The sequence below is a fragment of the Sitophilus oryzae genome, unplaced genomic scaffold (genome assembly GCF_002938485.1).
Source record: "Sitophilus oryzae breed Bouriz unplaced genomic scaffold, Soryzae_2.0 scaffold_1614_pilon_pilon, whole genome shotgun sequence".
Lineage (NCBI taxonomy): Eukaryota > Metazoa > Arthropoda > Insecta > Coleoptera > Curculionidae > Sitophilus > Sitophilus oryzae.
This window is the reverse complement of record NW_022146297.1, coordinates 134882-157202: the sequence shown is the minus strand read 5'-3', so window position 1 is coordinate 157202 and position 22321 is coordinate 134882. Positions and strand designations below refer to the sequence as shown.

Genomic DNA, 22321 nt, shown 5'->3' with positions numbered 1-22321 from the left:
TACGGTATATAGTTCTTAGCCAAAATACATATAAAAATCGATGTGCAGTGAATCTTCCCAGCTGTATAATTAACTGACCTTGTTAGATTGCAATATCAAAATCATTAAATAAATAAACAAACAATAGATAAACAGAAGCGTACTATACAATGAAACCGCCGGAGTTTAATATTGTTGGACCTTAATCATGTATTTTGTGGATACAATGTGTAGAAGTTCAGTAAGGAATTAATCAGGAAAAATGAGTAGAGGTTACTACGAGAACACAGATACTCCTTTCTTATATACGGTAAGTTTCTAATTATTTCTGTACAGATCTAGTGATACCTGGTTTACTTTAAAGCAGTCTTATCACCTTTAATTCTATAAACATTTGTATATCTATGATTGTTGACATTCTAGGCCTGAGGCCTGAAGTATTGCGTGCGTGAGTGCATGTATGTAAATGTTTCACTCAACATTTGGACTTGAGTGAGTGACATTGAGCTTGAATAGTTTGTCTACATAATGTAAATTTTAAATTTGTTTATCTACGTATAGTTCAATGACATGTTGTTTACATAATGTGTTAGCTTCTCGAATATCTATCTATATGTATAGTTGATTTTAATTAGATTTATATTCACTGGAAAGCTTTTCACACAATATTACACATCTTTGATGCAGTGAATGCAGAATTAATGAGAGCTAAAATTAAAAGAACATGTGATATATTGGTAGAATATTTTTCATCAATGGGTTTATCTATGAATACATCTAAAACGCAGTGTGTAGCTTTTGGTAACAGAGCAGATAATGCGTTTACACTTCAATATAAAAATGATGAAATTATTACAACTAAGAACGTTTCTCTGCTTGGTGTTGTCATTGACAGCAGATTGGATTGGAAAACGCATGTTGATGGTGTTGCAAAGGGGGTATTAAGACAGGGCTTTGCTTTGAGGATTGTCTCGGAGAATGTGGGTGAAGAAGCTGCATTGACAGCTTATTATGCTTTTGTGCAATCTAAAATGAGATATGGCTTGGTAATTTGGGGAAATTGTACTGATATAGGTAGAATCTTTCTTCGGTGTATTGTGGTGATTTAGTGTTTTTATTTTGCTGTGTAACACCAAAGGTTCCAACCCTCAACTGTAATAGAATCTTTCTGCTACAAAAAAGATGTATTCGTAATATATTTAGAATGAGCCGTTTAGAAAGTTGCAAGAGTGTTTTTGTAGAGAAGGGTATATTGACGCTGACAGGCATGTATGTTTACGATGCCCATATGTTTGTGATCGGTAATAGAGATCTTTTTTTAGGGTTTGTTAGTGATCACAGGTATGATACCAGAAATAGATATAATCTTGTACCTGGGAAATGCAATTTTACTTATATACAAAAGAATGCTGAGTATTCGATTATAAAAATATTTAATAGTTTCCCCGAAGAGTTGCAGGCCATGTCTCATGGAAAGATAAGAACTGTACTAAAAGATTATTTAATCAAAAAGGCATACTATAGTTTGGCCGATTTTTTTTCCGATTCGCATATCTCACTTTTTAGTGAGCATATTTATTGTTTGTAGTAATTGTCATGTAGTGGGACTTTTGAGTTAGTTGCTACTACTGTAGTATAGTATATACTATATATATAGTATGGTTAGAAAGACTATTATTTAAACTGAACAATGATTTTCGAAACATACATTTTATATTTTTTTGTTGTCGAGTGTTATTCTAGTTTTTTTCCTTATTTAAGTGTATTTATGTGTGTTTTATATTAAGTCTTAAGTTTTGTTTTTTTTTGCTATTTTTACAATGTTCCATGCCTGCGGGCTCTTGTAACTTTTGTTAATCGTAACAAATAAATGAATCTATCTATCTATCTAATCTATCTATCTATCTATTATCAGTAAGTATATGAGACAGAGAGAGAGGGAGAGAGAGAGAGAGTATTTTAACTAAATGTGGTTCTCGATGTGGTTATTAATTATAGTCCGTGACAGTCCAGTAACAATCATAATTTTTTTTTATTGAATAAACATACTTATTACTCGAACCTTGTAATGAACATTATATTGTAGAGATGCTGAAACATTATATGACTGTAAGATATTTTACCTCGTATTTTACTAGTAAAATTGTCGAAAATTGTTAACTAGTGAATTGAGATTGTGTTTAGGTGAGAAGTACCACTTTTTATAAACAAAATAATCGTATAGTAACTACTCTGAAAAAATTAACCAAAATCAGTCTTTCAGCTATTTTGTGCACAAATTCAAGCATAAATTCTAATTTCTATTTTTCTCTCTACGATTCTAACATGTTGATACAGTTTAAAAATGGATATTTTGGATTTGATAATATACCTACAGGCACAGAATATCTAGCTACGTAACAGAAGCCTCATTACATGTATAAAATTGTAGGTAGCAAAAGGAGACAGGCTTTAAAAGTCTGTCTCCAAATCAGATATTTTGATGTGCTAGTTTCGCTACTACATAATAGAGGGCAATAAATTTAAAAGAAAACAGTTTTCTACAAACAAAATTTAAAAGAATTTTGTGCAGTGTTGCCATTGTGTAATTCATATCGTAATACTTCCGGATAAAGCCTACCTTCAAATTTGCTACATCGTTTAAACATATTAAAATAGATCAGAGCTGTTTTTTTCAGTTTGCCATGTTAGTTGGAATTAAATCTTATGAGCTAAATTACAATCACTTCCTGACGTTTGATTGTATAATTGAATCCTGAATTTTCATTGTAATTCGGCGACAATATAATAAGTATTGTTCTACTATTATGATACCACTTCCTGACGTTCGATTGTGTTCATACCAAGTTCATATTGTATAATCGGGAAAAACGGCGTTAGCGATAGCTATGAAATTAATATCACTGTCATTTTATATGTAAATTTATATGGGAAATGTCATCGATCGTCCTTTTCCAGCCAACTGGACGCCGTTTTTTTCAGAAGCATATCAAGTGACACCATAATATAGTACTATATTACGATACATGGCGTTCGATTGGGCTTAAACTTGGTATACTATATCTTCAGTGACATTGTAATATCATGGTACCATGGAGCATATAAAGTGGTACCTTCTATAGTACCATATTTGATGACATAGCAATATTAGGTACATGGCGGCAATAGGGCTTAAACTTGGTATACTACGTATTTTCGGTGACATTGTAATATGATGGTACTATGATGCATATTATCTGGTACCGTAATATAGTACCATATTCTGTACATGGCGTTCGATTGGGCTTAAATTTGGGATACTACGTATCTTCGGTGATATGTCACTATGTTATTCACGTAATATTATGGTACCATGGAGCATAATAAGAGGTACCATAATATAGTACCATATTACGATACCATTTCCTGGCGTTCGATTGGACTTAAACTTGTTATACTACGTATCTTCGGTTACATTGTAATATGATGGTACTATGATGCATATAAAGTGGTACCTTAATATAGTACCATATTTCAATATCATTTTCTGGCGTTCGATTGAGCTCATATTTGATATATACTTGCGTATTTTTGATGACATTGCATTATTATGGTACCATGAAGCATATCAACTGGTACCAAATATAGTACTATATTACGTACATGGCGTTCGATTGGGCTTAAACTTCATATTATTATATTATACTACGTATTTTCGGTGACATTGTAATATGATGGTACTATGATGCATATAAAGCGGTACCTTAATATAGCACCATATTACGATACCATTTCCTGGCGTTCGATTGGGCTTAAACTTGGTATACTACGTATCTTCGGTTACATTGTAATATGATTGTACTATGATATATATAAAGTGGTACCTTAATATAGTACCATATTACGATACCATTTCATGGCGTTCGATTGTTCTTAAATTTGGTATATTACGGATCTTCTGTGACATTGCAATATTATGGTACCTTAAAGCATATCAAGTGGTACCATAATATAGTACACTATTATGATATAATTTCCTGGAGTTCGATTGGGCCCAAATTTGGTATACTTGCGTTTCTTTATAAAGATTTCTTTAATTAATAATTTTAATTTATTTTACGAATTTTAATTTATTGTTCGATGTCGTGACAGCAACTTTTATGCCGAACTAATATATTATTAATTGTACCTGTGTCACTTTTTAAAATCTACCTAGATCTATATAAATAACGTGGCAAACGGAAGAAATTTGTTATTATAGTATATTTTAGTGAGTTAACACTTTTTGTACTGCATTTTAATAAATTATTTCCATTATTATTAAACTTATATTTCATTACTAACGTTCCAGCATTAATAAATATCACTATCAATCGCCCTGTATATTATTAATTTTAAAAGTAATTAAAGGTATTTTCTTAGTTAACATTATAAGGTATAGTGTATATTAAAATGTATATGTTTTGTAATAATATACTTAAAACTATTTTAATAGCCAAAGGAATAATTAATATAAGTGTATCTGACAAGAAAAGAAGAATAGAAAGAAACACATACTGCATTATACACAATAAAAAGAATGGGATGCCAATTCAAGTCTTTTTGAATCTGGCAACTGTGCATATTTAGCCGAGCTACAAGGCAGTCGACGAGCCGTCGATCCAAAACCGAAAGTTCAAAATTTCTAATTATATTCTGATTATTACTGATTATGACATTGTCGCGCCATCTAGTATTCTATTTGTGCAATTTTAGCTCTTTCATTTCGAGTATTTTTCTGTTGCGTAGCTAGATATTCTGTGCTACAGGGTATTCCTCTGGGAACAATTTCGACTAGTATAGGCTTGGTGCATTCTCCGCCGGTGCTGCCACCATCTGAGGATACCGTAAACAGCCGACTAAACAAATCATCTATACTACTATCACAGATAACACATAATCCAGATGGCCATTGCTTACGGAACAGCATGTTTTCGATGAGACAGTTCCCTATTAATGACACAGAGGGCGCCTATAGCCAAATCTAATAATATTTTTAAAACGAACGAATTTGGAGCCACACCACGGCCACGCGATGTGAAGCCACGTAGCCGGTTGTTCACATTTATAAGCAAATTCCCGGTCAAAACCCAGGGAAAATGTATATTCGGACTTTAATACTAGACAATTGGATATGAAAATACTAGTCGCAGTGGATGTTTGAAAGTCAGAATTTCTAGATGCATATATATGCTATTTATAGCCATGAAATTTATATTTAGATTTTATTTTTATTATTTGTCTCTTAATATTCATTAGCTGAAAATAAGGGTAAAGGTTATCTATATAGTAATAAATAAAATTTGGCACATAGGTTCCTTAAGTGATGTAAATGAGCACTAAGAAGGGATTTTTTGAAAATTCGACCGCTAAGGGGGTGAAATTAGGGATGAAAAGCTGCATAAAAATTTGTTAAAATCTGGTTTAAGAGTATGAAATTTTTCACGAGTGCTCCTTGACTGACGTAATTGAACACTAAGGGGCAATTTTTGGAAATTCGCTCGTTAAGGGGGTGATATGGGGGGTACTTTTGTATACAAAAAAAAGCATGTCCTAGGACTACGAAATTTTGCACAGAGGTGCCTTAAGTAGCGTAACTTAACAGTTCGATTATACAAAGCGATTTTAGGAAATTCTTCTACTAAGGGGTGAAACTGGGGGTGAAATTTTGTATACTTTTTTAAAATTAGTCCGAGGAGTTTGAAATTTGGAAATTGTTAATTAAGCGACGAAAGTGAGTACTCAGAAACGAATTTTGGACATTCATCCCCTAAGAAATAAGGGATGAAAATTGGTATAAAAATTTGTCAAAATCGGTTTTAGAAGTATGAAATTCTGCGTAGACGTTCCTTATGTAACTTAATTTAGCACTAAGAGGCAATTTTAGGAAATTTTCCCTCTAAGGGGGTGAAATGAAGGGTGAACGTTCTGAAAAAAAATCTGTCCTAGAAGTATGAAAATTTGCACAGAGGTTCATCAAGTGATGAAAGTTATACTCAGAAGCGAATTTTGGGCATTCATCCCTTAAGAAATAAGGGATGAAAATATGTACAAAAATTTGTTAAAATCGGTTTTAGAAGTATAAAATTGTTCGCAGACGTTCCTTATATAAGGTAATTTAGCACTAAGAAGCAATTTTTCGAAATTTTCCCTCTAAGGGGGTGAAATGAGGGGTGAACTTTCTGAAAAAAATCTGTCCTAGAAGTATGAAAATTTGCACAGAGGTTCCTCAAGTGATGAAAGTGAGTACTCAGAAGCGAATTTTAGGCATTCGCCCCATAAGAATTAAGGGATGAAAATTGTACAAAAATTCATTAAAATCGGTTTTGGAAGTATGAAATTTTGCGCAGACGTTCCTTATGTAACGTAATTTAGCACTCAGGAACAATTTTTGGAAATTCGCCCTCTAACGGGGTGAAATGAGGTGTGGACGTTCTGAAAAAAAATTGCTTGTTATTACTAAATTACGTTACATAAGGAACAAACAGAATTTCATACTTCTAAACCCGATTTTAACAAATGTTTGTACAAATTTTCATCCCTTATTTCACTCTCTTAAGAGATGAATGTCCAAAATCCACCTGTACAAAATTCCACACTCGTAGGACTGTTAGTTTTAACTAACAATTTATTAAAGTGCAACTATATAAAAATTATACAGGGTGGCGCCTCTCATATGACTCGGAGGCTCCAAGGAGAACGACCAATTCGTATTGAAATGAAATTTTGTGATCATATGTAAGTTAATTCTGCGTACGTTTTAAAAATATAGAGAGTTCTACAGGGTGTCCCCAAAAAAAGTTACACATCAAATTTGTATTTTTTTGTAAGGGAATACCCCCTTTATTAATTAATTTTTAGATTCTAAGAGAAAAATAAAGGTGTGTTTTATTAGGGCAGTATATGACTGAAATGTAAGGTTTTAGACTTACTTAAGATTTTGAAGAACAATTTTTAAATTTCAAGAAAAACTACCTAAATTGGAATTTACTCTATTGCACTTTAAATCAAATTAAAACCTGACCCATAAACTTTATGGGTATAGATCTTTATTATTTGATAAAATCTAGGGTGGCTGTGATATGTCTGACGTTACTTCAACATAGCTGTCAAATTAGTTCAACTTTAGCAACTAGTTATCATTTTGTGTCAGTTCGTCAGTTGAAACAAAAAAAAATCTAAAAAATTTTCCGAAAATAGAAACTTATCCTACATCAGAGAGAATTGATATGATTCTATTAGTTAGCTCCTGATTTTATCTAGTCTGGGCTTTTTTATTTGATTAACATATATCAAATAAAAAGCCCAGACTAGACAGTGTTAACAAAACTCGACCAAACCAAACCAAACTATTGTCTGAAACTGCATTTTTTACTTACTAAATATGAATTTTATTTTGTTTTGTTGATCTTTGAAAGGTGTATAAAGTCGAATCATTTTAGATTGGACATTTAAATTTTATGGGATTTTCGGGATCCCGGAATTTAATATCGGGATTTCGAGATAAACATACACGCCGCCGGGATCTTGGGAGTTCGGGATTTCAGGAAACTCTAGTCGTGAGATTAATGATGTACAGATGCATGTCATGTTGATTTGGAAGTGACAATCGATAAGATTTATCATATAATTTTACATACCTATTAAACGACAGCGATCTTCATTTCCAAGCCCACTCCCATGCCTTTTTTTTCTATCGTACGGTATGTTCAAAGCTAGGTTTTCATATGTACAAATTTGGCAAACTTTCCAGGAAATTCGGTCATATTTTTATTATAAAATTATTTATCATAAACAAATTTATTGTAAAAAAAAATTTTGAACGTATATTCAAATTTTAAACGTTTCAATTAATAAATAACGTAAATCACTTTTAAATTAAATTTAAGAAAAAAAAATCAAAATTAATAAAACGTAAATCACTATAACAAATCATTATTTTAATTTCAAATTTATATTTCGAAGTTATATTACAAGTTATTTACTGTTGTCTTATACAGAGTATATCAAGACAAATGCGAAACTTTAAGGGGTGTATTCTTTGTTATTTGTCAACATTTTTAAAATAAGCTGAAGAGGTTGAAATAAACTATTTCTAATATTCGTTAATTTGACAAAAAACTGGAGCAACGATATGGAAAAAATGGATAGATTTGTATATTTAGAACGTTTTTATGACTTGCAATTTTTCCATTAAATTCATTATTTGAGGTTAAAAAAAATGTAAATCATTATGTATTGGGACCAAAAAAATATTTTAGCAAAGAAGCTGTTCGCCTTAAAAACAGTTTTATTTTCTACTACTGTAAAATATTTTTACAAACGACATATAAAGATAATTGATTGACAAACATGTTTTAAGCTACCCTTCCTAAATCTTCCTTAAAATAAAAAGATTAACAGATGGGAATACATATTATACCGTATGATCGAAAAAAAAACGGCGTCCAGTTGGCTGGGAAATGGCAATCGATGACATTTCCCATATAAATTTACATTTAAAATGACAGCGATCTTCATTTCATAGCCATCGCTGACGCCGTTTTTTCGATCATATGGTATATCAAATAAAGTATTATTAGAAAAGCTCACTAGATTGTTTTCTAGTAAAAAAGACCTTATTTTGTCACAACAGGTGACATTTTTTTGTTTTAAATCAAGTAGGTTTTAAAAAAACTACAATAGGTAAAAAAGTTTCTAAACAAATAGAATATCCAAATTAATTTATTTCCAATGACAATAATGTGTAAGTTTGTAATTAAAGTTAGTTAATAAGAATAATAGGTGTAGTATATTTCAACATCATTCACTGGTTTTAAAAACATCAAAAAATATGCATGTGTTTTCATAGTATAAATATGAATTGTTCCTTACGTTAGTTCTTATTGATATAAAAGCAAAAAAGTATAAAAATTAAAAGCTGCAATTTTATTAAAAATATGTTATTCTAACACATATTTTTTTAACTGTAATGTTCTAAATTGATCAAAATATAAATGTTATTTTTTTCCTAGGAAAAATAAAACTTCATAACTTAATTTTCATAAATAAATTTATTTCTATTAAATTTTATAGAGCAATTTGTATTACAGTTTTATTTCACATATTTTGTAATACTGCTTCGGTGCAGTGCCCCATTGCTATCTGTGAGTTCATTTAAATTATGACGACATTACTGATCTAGAAGATAAAAATGTACCTAAGTACCTTAATATTATAATCAAAAATGGCTAATTTTGTAAATTATTACCTATAATGGTTAGATGAGTTATGAATGTAAACTTTTTTATGCTGGTTTCTTGAAGTTAGGTGATATTAATTATCTTCGCATCATCATGGGCTCTAATCAACTGTAGAGTATTCGTCAATCAACCTGAAATATGTAATATTATTTACTTTATATTTACGAAAAATTATCATTTTCTTTTTATGAAAATTTTGAGTTTAAATTTAAATGTGATTAGAATAAATATACATCAGTATTTAACATTTTATCATAGGTAATATTCTATATATTACCTGTGATTTTATGCTAAAATGTTTAGTTTTGTGAAAATATTATTTACCTATAATATTTAAACGAGTTCCTGAATGTACAATTTGTTTATCACGATGTCAAGTTCTAAATCTTGTATTGGTTGTCTAAAACTGTTTGATTTTGCTTAGTTATATTGTATCCTATATTTTATTAAACAAACTCAAAATAATGTTTATAATTACCTTCATCAGTCTTCATATCATTAAAGTTATTATTATCACTTATCATTATCAGTCATTATGTAGTTATTTGTTGATTTGTTGCTCTGTTTGTTGTTTGTTTTCAAAGATCATTTTTGAGGTTAATGTCATATGAAACTTTTCGTAATTAGGCAACTGGTAAATGACATGTGACGATAAATTAATAAAATAATAATGAACGTATTAAGTTAAATATTTATATATTAATTTAACATATCTATTTCATGTTTATAAATTACATAATTTTTAATTTGGTATACCTTTTAATTTATATATTCATAATGAAATGAAATATATTTCGATATAACGTTTGGCAACCACGCAACTGAAGTGCAAGCGACATCTGTGCAAAAGAAGCAAAACCTCCCAAAAAGTGAGAAAAGAAATCTAAAATTTCAGATTATTCAAACGTCACTCCAATATTTTTCCAAATTGGAGTGAAATTAGGGTGACAATTTTTAACACGTAAGGAGCCATCTGGATTATGTGTTATCTGTGCTACTATATAAAAACCCTTAAGTGACTGACATACTGATTAATCAGGATCCTGCTCAAACCACTCAACTTAAGAAGCTCAATTTTGGCATACAGGTTGATTCTAGGGTGTAGAGGTTCGATAAGAAGGGATTTTTCGAAATTCCAGTTCCAAGAGGGTGAAACCACCTCTCAAATATTACAATATTTTTTTATTTAAAAAACGGTCAAGTTTCCGAAAAAATTCTTAAACACGTATATTTTATTTTGTTTTTTTAAATATTTTAAGATTTTTTAAAAATGTATACAGGGTGTTTCGAAAAATGTGGTCATTGATTAATCACGATCCTGCTTAAAGCGCTTGACGTAAAAAGCTGATTTTTGGAAAACGGATTGACTTTAGGGTGTAGAGGTTCGATAAGAAAGGATTTTTCGAAACTCGAATTCTAAGGGGGTGAAACAACCCCTCAAATTTTAGAATATTTTTTTATTTAAAAACCGGTGAGTTTTTCGGAAAAACTCTTAAACACGTATATTTTATTTTGTTGTTTTACATATTTTAAGATTTTTTTAAAAATGTATACAGGGTGTTTTATAAAATATGACCATGGAGTAATCATGATTCTGCTTAAACTGCTTGACGTTTAAAGCTGATTTTTGTCAAACGGATTGACTGTGGGGTGTAGAGGTTCGATAAGGAGGGGTTTCTCGAATCTCAAATTCCAAGAGGGTGAAAACGCCCTTCAAATATTACAATATTTGTTATTTAAAAAACGGTTAGTCTTTCGGGTAAACGCTTGGACAAGCATAATTTATTTGGTTTTTTTACATATTTAGAATTTTTTTAAAAAATCATACAGGGTGTTCCAAAAAGTTGGGTAATTTCTTAACCACGATTCTGCTTAAACTGCTTGACGTAAAAAGCTTATTTTTGGCAAACGGATTTTTCGAAAGTCAAATTCCAACGAGATGAAACTACCCCTCAAATATTACCAAGTTATATAATAATATCGCCATATTGTTTTTTCTCATGCTGACATAAATGTGAGAAAATTTTATCCAGTTTGTATATGTTAATGGAAATTCTTGCTTTGCTGTATCATCACCATTACAAATGATTAATTCGACGCGAACGAAGTCGTGGGTACACGCTAGTATATTTATAAAGTAAGAGTTTATAAGTAGGTTTATGAAACAAATACACGAGTTTAAATAGCGAGTACAAGAAAAATTTGTTGTATATGTTTATTCTACAACTGTCAGTTATATCCAGGGCTGAGAACCATAGGGTTCCAAGCGACATTTTTTTCAAAATTCACTTTTTTGCAGGAATCTGTTCTATAGATCATTATCTTTAATTTGCTGTAAAAATTGTGAACTTACAATAATTTCCAAATTTTACTGTAGCTTATTATACACAACCAGATTTTTTTTTGGAACCATAGAGTTTCAAAGAGACACAGTGCCACAAGGTTCCAAGTACAGTAACAACGTTTTCCAAAAAACGAAAAAATACTTAATTCGAGTTAACCTAACCTAACGTTCCCAATTATATTTCTATTATTCTTTAACAGCATTTAAAAGAAACTTTAAATATATATTATAAATAATAAAAAAGCATTTTTGACTTGTGTTTCGAAAAAGTTCTACTTCGTAACTTTGAATTGAACTATCAAATCTACCCCTCCACGTATTTACGTCCTTTATACGATAACGAGGTATTTTTCAATATCAATAAGCTGAAGCATGTGGTATAACAGAAAGATATTTTGGGCGGTGACTCGATTAAACGAAGAATCCTTCGTCGAAATAAAACGACATAATATCTTCCATTTCGCATGCCAAAGACCAATTTAAGTTTTACTATCGCACATCTAGTCGGAGCCAAATATTGCCGGATTCTAATGACCTCGGTTGAAGTTCGGTGATGGCGCGGAATGTGACCAACTTACTGTTCGACTAGCTGTACATACTAGGCTAGGGTTGCATAAACCATATCGATACATCAAAATATTTTTACTGCGATAAAATCACTTAAATTAATTTATTACACTACCGAAACAACAATGAATTACTGCTAACTTCTAATGCATATTTACTAATGGGTTTTTGGGATAACATTTTCTATTGCTTCTCTATTCCTGGCGGTGTGTATTAACAATTATACATCTTGTAACTTTTTCCACTGTTTGATATTCCTCGGGCAAGGCATTTCCTTTCTTTCGATCCGATCCCTCTCCGACCAGAATTGATATTTTGTGTTTTGCATTATATGTCTTAGATATGCGGTTTTTATGTTAATTCATTCAATATGTTGCTTATTGATATTTTTTACAATTTTTTCATTTAATAGCCTATTAGCCGTAGTCCATCCAAGGTATCTTAATGTCCAACCTTCAACACCATAAAGGAGCCCCGACCACACGCAGCACTTAGTGAACCCTATTAAAATACTTTTTAGCGAAACTTAATCTAGGATTAGGTCAAAATCGGAACAGATAAGTAGTTTTCGAGACCTCAAAAATGCTTGCTCGATGCTGTATTTAATTTACTTAAAACTAAAAGAATTTCGGACTGACCGTGATCAAGTGTGAACTAAACTAAATCCTAAAACTACTGAGCCTGAGCTAAAACTACTGGATCGTAATACTATAGCCGAGCATTCACCTGTGAATTAGTTGGGTGCAATCAAGCATGGGGTTCTCCACTAAGAATACTTGCATTGGAGCGTTTTATGTGTGGTTGCCATATTGTTGAAATTTCCGTACTTAGATTGCTAAAGATTTTATTATTGTTAGAAATGAATACGGCCTCTTTAAATTTGCGCTTTTTCCAATGGGGTTCTTTGTGCACAACCCGGGCTTCCGACCATTTAATATTGTGGTACACATGATCTGCAATGCCCAATTTCATTGTTTCACCTCTGCGTATGTTTTTTATGTTCATCAAATTGTACATGTAGAGGACGTTTTGTCTCTCCGATATACGACTCGCCGCACTCGCAAGTTACCTTTTAGATGGACTTTTTTTTCTTAATTTCATGTTTCTGGCTTTGTTTTTGTTAAGACACTTCTTAAAGTAGTCACAGCCTTAAAAACAGTTTTAATTTTTTACTGCTTAGCTATTTGCCTGATCTTCTCCGATGTTCCTCTCACATACGGAATCGTCAAGAGAGAGAGAGAGAGCATCCTCCTCAGGCTGGCGCACCAATGAGTCAGACTTGCAATTGGACGTAATAGTGTCTAGGGATTTTGCAGAGTAAGCATTTTGAAGCATATCGGTTTTAATATTACTTAGTTCAGAATTCAGAGATTCTTGGTCACTGCATATAGTGACTGCATATAGTGACTGCATGACATAATGTTTTAATTATACCTTTTTTGGTTGCTTCAGAATGGTTTGACTAAGAATTTAAATATTACCCCCTATGTGTGGATTTTCTATATATAGCAGTGCTAATGGAACCATCGCTTCTACTGACAAGAACATCCAGAATCGGTAGACAGAAGTTTTTCTCTTTCTCAATCGTGAATCTGATTGAGTTACTTCGTGAAGTTTAAGATGATGAAGAAATGAATCCAACTGTCTATAGGTTCTATTCCAGATTATAAAAGTATCATCAACATATCGAAGCAAGATTTTGAGTTTGACGACTGCGGTACTAATGGCATTGGTCTTGAACTATTCTATTATAATACATTCGCTATCACTAGAGAGAGCGAGATTCTTACAAATGGTAAATCATCATTTTGAGCATAAAACTTTTCTTTAACATGAAAATAAGAATTATGCAGACAGCATCTCAAGAGCTCCATCGCTCCCCTAAGAGGCAGCGAAGTCCTTTCGGAAAACGTGATGTCATCCCTCAATCTAGCCTTGACGATGTCTAACGATTCCTCTAAAGGAACATTGGTGTATAAATTTTCTGCGTCAAAGCTGACAAATTTGTCAGAAGGACCTAATTCTACGTTCTTAAGTATACTACAAAACGTTTAGATAAGTTTAACAAATGAAGATGTTTTCCTACCAATCAATGGTAGGATAATTTGAAGGAGAAATCTACTTGAGCTGCCAGTTTGCGAATCTCTTGAACTAGTGATAGGTCTGAGTAAATTTGTGAATTTTTGGTAATCCATGAAGATGTGGAGGTTTACTATGATGTGTGTGTATTTAATTTACTTGTCTTATGTCTAATCTTCGAAGGGCTATATGCGCAAGTACTTAAATGACAAATGTAATTGTTAAAAGTTTTTAAACAGATCTGGATTTTCGGATATTATCATAAATATTGTTTTTTTTGTTACCGTCCGACACATTAGAGAATAATGCGTTCTTACGACGTATGAGGGAGAGTTTGGAGATTTCCTGAAAGCAACACCAAGTGCAATTAAATAGATAGACACTAGATGTTTGTTTGTGGCCAAGTTTGTTTTGTACATTTTTTTTTAATTTTCCTTTTTTACGTTGATATTTGAACTTTACAATTTTTGTTTTATATTTACAGCTGTGATGATAATGTGCAATTTTTATGTGTACTAAAGCCATACGTCATAAATAAATCCTACAGAATCTTCATTGGCCGTTGTTAGCTTTAATTAATTCTGAGATGTTTATTGAGGAGGCAGTGTCCTGTTAAGAAACCCGTGACAACCCGAAGATTGTTCTTACTTAATCAAGCAAAATCTTTGATTTTTCTCGGTCAAGAAATTTCTTCCATTCTTTTAGAGTGTTGTAGGAATTCCAGATTTTTGAATTCTGCTTTAAGTTGTTTTCCACTTGGGAAACAGTTCTGATCCAGTTAGTGGAGTGTTCGCTGTTTTTCTATCTAGATCGTTTGACCAAACTAAAAACATAATTTACTCTACCTGAATAATGATCAGGCAATAGGTATTTTTTAAGAAGTAAAATGAGGAATATGGGGATCAATGAGGATAATCTGGAGAATATTCCGAAAAACCCAGGTAAACCCTTGGTAACTACCCAGCGAAATGGTTTTACAAAAATCAGAATTTCATTAATTTTTAATAATGAAATTTATTAGGCCGTCAAAGCTGTTCACGGAAAGCATACATAGAAGTGAAAATTGTTTTTAATCATTTTAATTCGCAGGTAATTTTTTTCGCAGTTGTCATTTCTGGGATGTCATCTATCGAAATCTATTTTGACTAGTTGGACAATCTTTAATTATACTCACAAATTCGAGTCAGTTAAATATTTCAATTTGTCGTAGCAGTTTGACTTGAAATTATGAGATAATTGTAATCTACAGAAGTTTCTGTTTTAAATTCATGTTATTACAATATCGATATCTCTTTTATCATATCAACATCCCTAGTAGAAGCGTGTGTGTGATTGTATATAGCCTTCTCCGGCCTTGGGTAGGGCAGGGCGGTGACTGGTGCCGTTTGACACGGCCGCAGCCCTGCCTTAAAATGGCGATATCTATTGTCCCCCCTGGGGGATAAAGATAGAGAAGGCTTTATTTTAATGATATTAGTCGATAGCGCGAACCCGATGACGAAAGAACGACCTTCCAAGGTCGGTCGTGCCAATTTGCAGCACGATTTCAGTCTTATTGATTTATCATCATTTGTTTTCTAATACCGCTCACCACTACAATGAAGCGTTTAAAGTTGTTGAATTATTCAGTTGAAAGATGTTTCACTTGTTATTTTATAGATTCAATTAACTATTGAAAAACTATGAAAGAACTAAGGAGGATACAAATTAAGTGCTTCATTTTTACTATTAATTGACGTAGAAATATTTTGAATTGCTTTGTTAAACTCTATAGTAGTGTAAATAATAATTAAATTAATGTAATTTTTGATTCTATGTTGAAATTAAATTTTCTTCATTAAACATTTTTTCTATTGTTAAATTGTAGATTGTATGGGAGGGGGGAAGATAATCACATCGACCTTATAGATCTATTGTGTCCTCCTTTCCTGAGTTATAGCTCATATAGTCTCATGGCTTTGACAAAAGCCAGTATCTGAGACGGTATTATAGAGGTTAGGTCTCCATCTCCGAAATCAGACGATAGGTGTTTTGGTGTTCCCCATTTTCCCTACAGAATTGGCATTCGCCGTTGTTTCTTAGCTTCAATCTACTGAGCTTTTCGTTGAGGAGACAGTGTCCTGTTAAAAACCCCGTGACAATCCGAAGTTTCTTCTTACTTAAATCAAGAAAAATCTTTGATTTTTGTCGATTGTGAATCCTGAGATTTTACTTCGAGTGTCTTAGATCGTTGGAGGTAGTGATCTAAGGGGTAATATTACTAGTAGTGGGAACTATCGAATGAATACTATCGAAACATTCGATAGTTGCAATTCATTCGAATAATTCGATAGCTAGTAAGAAAACATTCGTTGAAAACTATTCGAATAAAAATTATCGAATAGATGCGTCATCTGCCTTGAAATATTTTATTCTAGTAATTTGGCAGCAAAAAACCATTCATTTATAAAATTCATTCATTTATAAAATTCAATCATTTATGAAATTCATTTATTGGTCAGGATCGATTATAATAAAATATTAACTGGATTTTAGTTGTCGCCCGGCGACGTAGGTTTCTTTCCGAGAAACCCGACAGCGGTCGGTGGCAATGCTATGAAAGAAGGCGGCATCTTTGATTTTTTGTGGAGTCAGATAAAGATAAGGATACATTATTTTTTTTATTGAGGTGCTAGTATTTACACAGAAAATATATTATAAAGGGCGCTGTTGCCATATAATGGTATTAGTTGATATTAGCAAAGAATATTATTGTTTGGCTTTAGTTAGTTAGGGATAGTATGTCTATATATTTTGCATTCTTTTTATTAATATTCTGTTGTTACACTGCAATAATACTTGTTATTTTGGATGTAGGAAAAGGATTTTTAATGTTTTTAAGCAAAGACTGGTTTAATAAATAATAATAACAGTAATAATTTGTTATACCTATTAACAACAAAATTTAAAATCATTTAATATAAACATTTTTTAAGTAGTAGCAAAATATAAACAACAAATTAGATGTCAAAATTATTTATATTAGATCCTATTTAAAAATAATATAGACTCTAAATTTGTTGTGTGGCAACGTTGGTTTATAAATAATAATAATTACAGAACTAATTTGTTATATTAATAACAAATTTTAAAATCATGAAATATCAACATTTATTAATTTTTTAAGCATGCAGTGTAATGGAAGGAAAATATAAATAAAAAATTAGAAATCAAAATTATTTATATTAGGTGATTTATATTACTATTTAAAAATAATATATTTACTTTTACTGGCATTTACTTTAAAAAATAAATGAAATATTTCTTCGCAAAAAACTACATGTAAGAGAATTAGCATAAACAAAATACAAACATCGTTAACTTTTTTTTAATTGGCACGTGTAAAACTTTCAATTTAATTTTCTCACCCCATAGTTTGAGTTCGATAATCATTTACTTAACCACATTACTTAAATATGATTATTAAGTTCAACTAATTCATATTATTAAAAACTAAAACATCTAAAATACAAATATGTATTTTTAAAATTAATTGTAAGTTCATCTCATCTCTCTTAAAAATTGCTACTTCTCAAAATTACCCAATAAAAAATAGACCATATACCATATAAAATTAAATAATTGAAAGATCGGGCTACGGAAAATCACACAAATTTTCGGAAAAATTTTGACGACCTCCACACGCACACAATCGTCAATTAAAAAAACTACTATTTTAGTATTTTAAATATTTTAATAAACGCCAAAAAATAGCACACTATTTATACGTCGTAGTTATAAAAATTTGGAAGAACTAATAATGCACTGACGCACACAAAAATCAAACGAATACTAAATTCTAAATTTCATTTATCAAAAGCATTCGATAGTCGTGGCTCAACGATAACCATTTAGTCGCACGGCGAGGTTGTCACATATGCTTTAGTATACAAATGAATGAATGATTTTATTCGAATAAAACCATTCGATAGTTGAAATCATTCATTCAGTAACCATTCGATAGTCTAATTCATTCGATAGTTCCCATCGCTAAATATTACCGCGGTTGGTAATATTTCGTAATGTTTTTTTTTGCGCTCTACTCTTTTTCATTTACTCAACTCTGAAATAAGTATGCTGGCTGTAGACATTTTGAATTTACCATCGTCAACATCCGCAACCGAAAGAAACTTTAGTACTTATGGATTTGTTCATCGACCAAGAAGAAACAAACTTAACGCAAAAAGGGCCGGAAAATTACTTTTTATTGCTCCTAATTATAATTTACTAAATGGAGAACATCCAAGAATGGTAGAACTGCTGAGAAAAAAATGAAAGAATATGTCGATTTCGAAATAATAGACTTAACTCAATTAACGAAAGAGAAAGTAAGAACCAGATTATGAGATTGAGGTTGATTTACCAATGTCCACTCTATTACGTACTAGAACATGGGCCCCTCTGACTCTAACTAGTTTAAAAAACGTTCTTGTTTATTTTTGTAATATTTTTACAGTTTTGAATTAAAAAGAAATATTTAAAAAACTGTTTTTTATAAATTACCAATGTTACCGTAATATCACTTAATATTACCGGTAATATTACCAATTTATAAATTATGTGGGTAATTTTACATCATTAGTTGGAGGATTTCCATTCAGGGTACGGATGGAGTCTTCCTTGTTCTTGAGTCCTGCTTTAAGTTGCTTTCCACTTGAAGGGTCCAGGGGAAAACATGATAAGCGCCATTTTACTAATTTTACGGGAGAGCACTGGACGGGTGGGGGTTATCAGGTTCTTTCCGTGTATTCTATATTTTTACTAGGCATATACATATATCATAGGATTTAACAACTTATTGCTCTGCAGAGTTTATATATTTTGTAGGGACCAGTTAGACGTATTATAATATTGTAAAATCCTAAAATTAAGAAAGTGGCACTTAAGAAACTGGCATCAAGTTTTTCCCCTGGATCCTTCACTTGGGAAACAGAACGGTGTGTCGCTCCTTTTCAAGCTAAATTGTTTGCTTTTTCATTACCTCTTATGCCTTGGTGAACTGGCACTCAGAGTAAGTTGACTATTTTCTTTGACTAATTTGTCAGCTTCTCTAGGTATTATTTCACCAACTTCGAATTGCTGGTTACTCAGTTACTCTCTTAAGGCTGCTTGACTATCGGATAAGATAGCTATTTCTTTTCTACTGCTAAAAGTCATCCTACTGAAAAGTGGTTCATACTGTAGGTAACAAATTTCTTTGTACTTATGTATAATAATAATAGTAAATTGCCTTTATTTTACAAAATATACATGAAATTTTAATAAAATTGCAAATAATACAATTGTATGTGTTTCCTACTAGACACTACCTTTAACTACTACATACACTACTACCTTTAACTAAGTATTTTTACCATTGTAAAATATATTTGCAAACTTCGTCTATAACCAGAAAACTAGCTTTTTTATAACAATCGATAAATAGGAATACAGAAAAAAAGCGGAACAAATACGACAAATCACGTTCAAACAAAATAAAGGACATTTTTTTGTCGCAATTTTCAGAATTATTTTGTAATTTTCCACATGGTTTAACCGCAGGTCCGCTTATATAATGGTTTGAATTGGTCTAATTTATAATTTTTATTTGAAATGAAACAAAATAGAAATAAATTTCACATTTTGTAAATACTGGGAATCGACAAGTTGAAATATTAATGCGTATTGGTTTGAAATTAACGAAATCTTTGCTATAAAATCATAAAAACAATTTCTGAAATGGTATTTTTTCTCTTTAAAGTAAAAATAAAGTACATGTACACAGTGGCGGATACAGGGGAGGGGCAAAGGGTCCGACCCCCCCCTCCTAAAACCTGTAAATTAGGTTAAATATTAGGAGTTTCGGTTAAAAATGGCGCACTAAAAAGCATATTCTACATTACTTTTTATTTGGGCCCCCCTAAAATGAATTTCTGTATCCGCCCCTGCATGTACATACAATGTACTTTAAGGCGGCGTCTCTTGTTTTCGGGCAGGGTATTCTGGACGGTGTCTACTTGTGTACACAGATACCTAATTGCCTTCTTAGGCCATTTAATAGCTTATCAACTTAACGAAGATCCAAATTACAGCTTATTTAGGAAAACCCAGGTATCCAACTTTATATTTTTGAGCGAATTGGCGTTTTTTATATGGATTTTTAAGACAAGCTTCAGTGGGGTCAAAAATCTGACTTGTTACACAATATAAGATTAGCGGGGATCTAGATAGCAGCAAATTCCAATATAAAAGTACCACTAAAAAAACTACTCGTCTTTTTTACTCATCAATAGTATTAATTTTAAATACTTATCACACATTCTTTCAAGCAAATGGAGATGTATTCGTGAAATGATACTCGTAAAATACGAGTAAGATATTACGAGACCCCATATTTTTGCCATCTTTGGCTGCAGCTGCTACTACTACTAAACGTATCGCAAAGAGAAGAGAGAAAAACATTATTTTTATACGGTGTTCGGCTGTTCGGATCCCATATTTAGCTTCACTAGAATATAAACTTGACAAATTATCAAAAATAAGGTTTGAATTTGGCCTGATTTCTATCATTAAACAATTTAATATAATATTATATGATTAAACAAAGAACGACGTCAGGGTTGGCTTGGAAATGAAGATTATTGTTATTTCATATGTAATCTTCATTTCTAAGCCAAGTAAATGACTTTTTTCGATCATACGAAATATTCAGTAGGTTTATTTTTGTTGTTTATACTATATTTAACATGAATAAATTTTCAATACATAAACGCGGATTTTTCATCTAAAAATATTTTACTACACATTTTAATATGGTAACACTGTCGCTTTCAGTTCCACACCGTCTTCGGCATATCTTCGCTAGCCGAATTAGAGAAAATGAGTGTTTTATACGTTGGCCGCAGAAGGAGTAGAGGCTCCACCGTACAGCACTTGAGATGTAAGGGGAAATCAAATCAGCCTTGTCACGAATTCGCCTATTAGGTCGCATATCTTTCCAGTTCTTTCAACCAACAGTATAAGAAAACCTACCGATAGCCCTTAGTCAAGTCGAATGGATTTAGTGCGCATCCTCCTTTAGGTGCTAAGCGTTAACTTCAAATCAAACCTATACCCAAAACTTTTTTTCATTAGGAAGATTTTTTGTTAGATACTATTTGTTATTTTATCTCCTCCATTACCCAATCAATCCAAAAACAGCGTGAATAAATGATCATTGTTAAATGCAAAGAAAGAAAGAGTATTTAAATAAAAACTCAGTTAAAAATTAAAATAGGTAAAAGTATATGTACTAATCTTATGATCCATTTTTTGTAACGAGTTTTTAAAATATATCTAATTTAGAATCTAATTTACTAGTTTGGGTAATGCATGAATATTTTTTTTTGTTTAACTCGTATTTCTTATTCTTTTGTTCGATTTAGATGACAAAACGAATCTGAAGCGACGCTATCGGTGAAAGTTGGAGGAAAATGTGTATAGATATATTTTTTTATTCCGATGCTGGATGAACGAGAGCGTAAACCATAAAATAATAATTGAAAAATAATATATTACTTATAAACAATAATGGATTAAGTACAGTGAAATTTCTTTCAACAGGTAGCATCAATAATAATCAGAACACGAGGCGTATTTGTAAATATCTAGGAATACGAGTGGGTCTATGATCAACAATGAAAATAGTGTCATTATTTTGATGGATTTTACAGCTTCGAAAATATACGATCTATACGACCGAAAAAAAAAACACGTCAAAGACGGCAGGGGAATGACAATCGGTAATAATTTTGACGAGGTCATGCCCTAGGTTAATTACTTGGCCTGTACTCTTCGTTATCTTTAATGGCGTTTATTGCCAGTTCGCCATAAGTAAGTTGTATTTTATTTTTATATTCAGTAAAACTGATTTTTATATGGTACAGTTTAAAATTAGAGAAAACATATTTTATGAAAATGGATTTGTGTGTCTGGAAGCGTTCTATCCTTTTTTAATATATTTCTATAATTAGTATTAATTTTTGACAAGTTTTATGTCAATTTTTACTAAATGATGTCTAAAGATTGACCTCTC

The 22321-nt window shown here is 31.5% G+C and overlaps 1 long non-coding RNA gene across 1 annotated transcript; it reads right to left on the bottom strand.

The window, feature by feature from the left end:
* Positions 1-8703: 8703 nt before the first annotated feature.
* On the bottom strand, positions 8704-9711 carry LOC115880041. The gene is made up of 3 exons (XR_004049791.1): positions 9564-9711; positions 9248-9370; positions 8704-9177 (listed from the first exon to the last, which is right to left on the bottom strand). It is a non-coding gene; the product is annotated as an uncharacterized LOC115880041 (long non-coding RNA).
* Positions 9712-22321: the final 12610 nt, after the last annotated feature.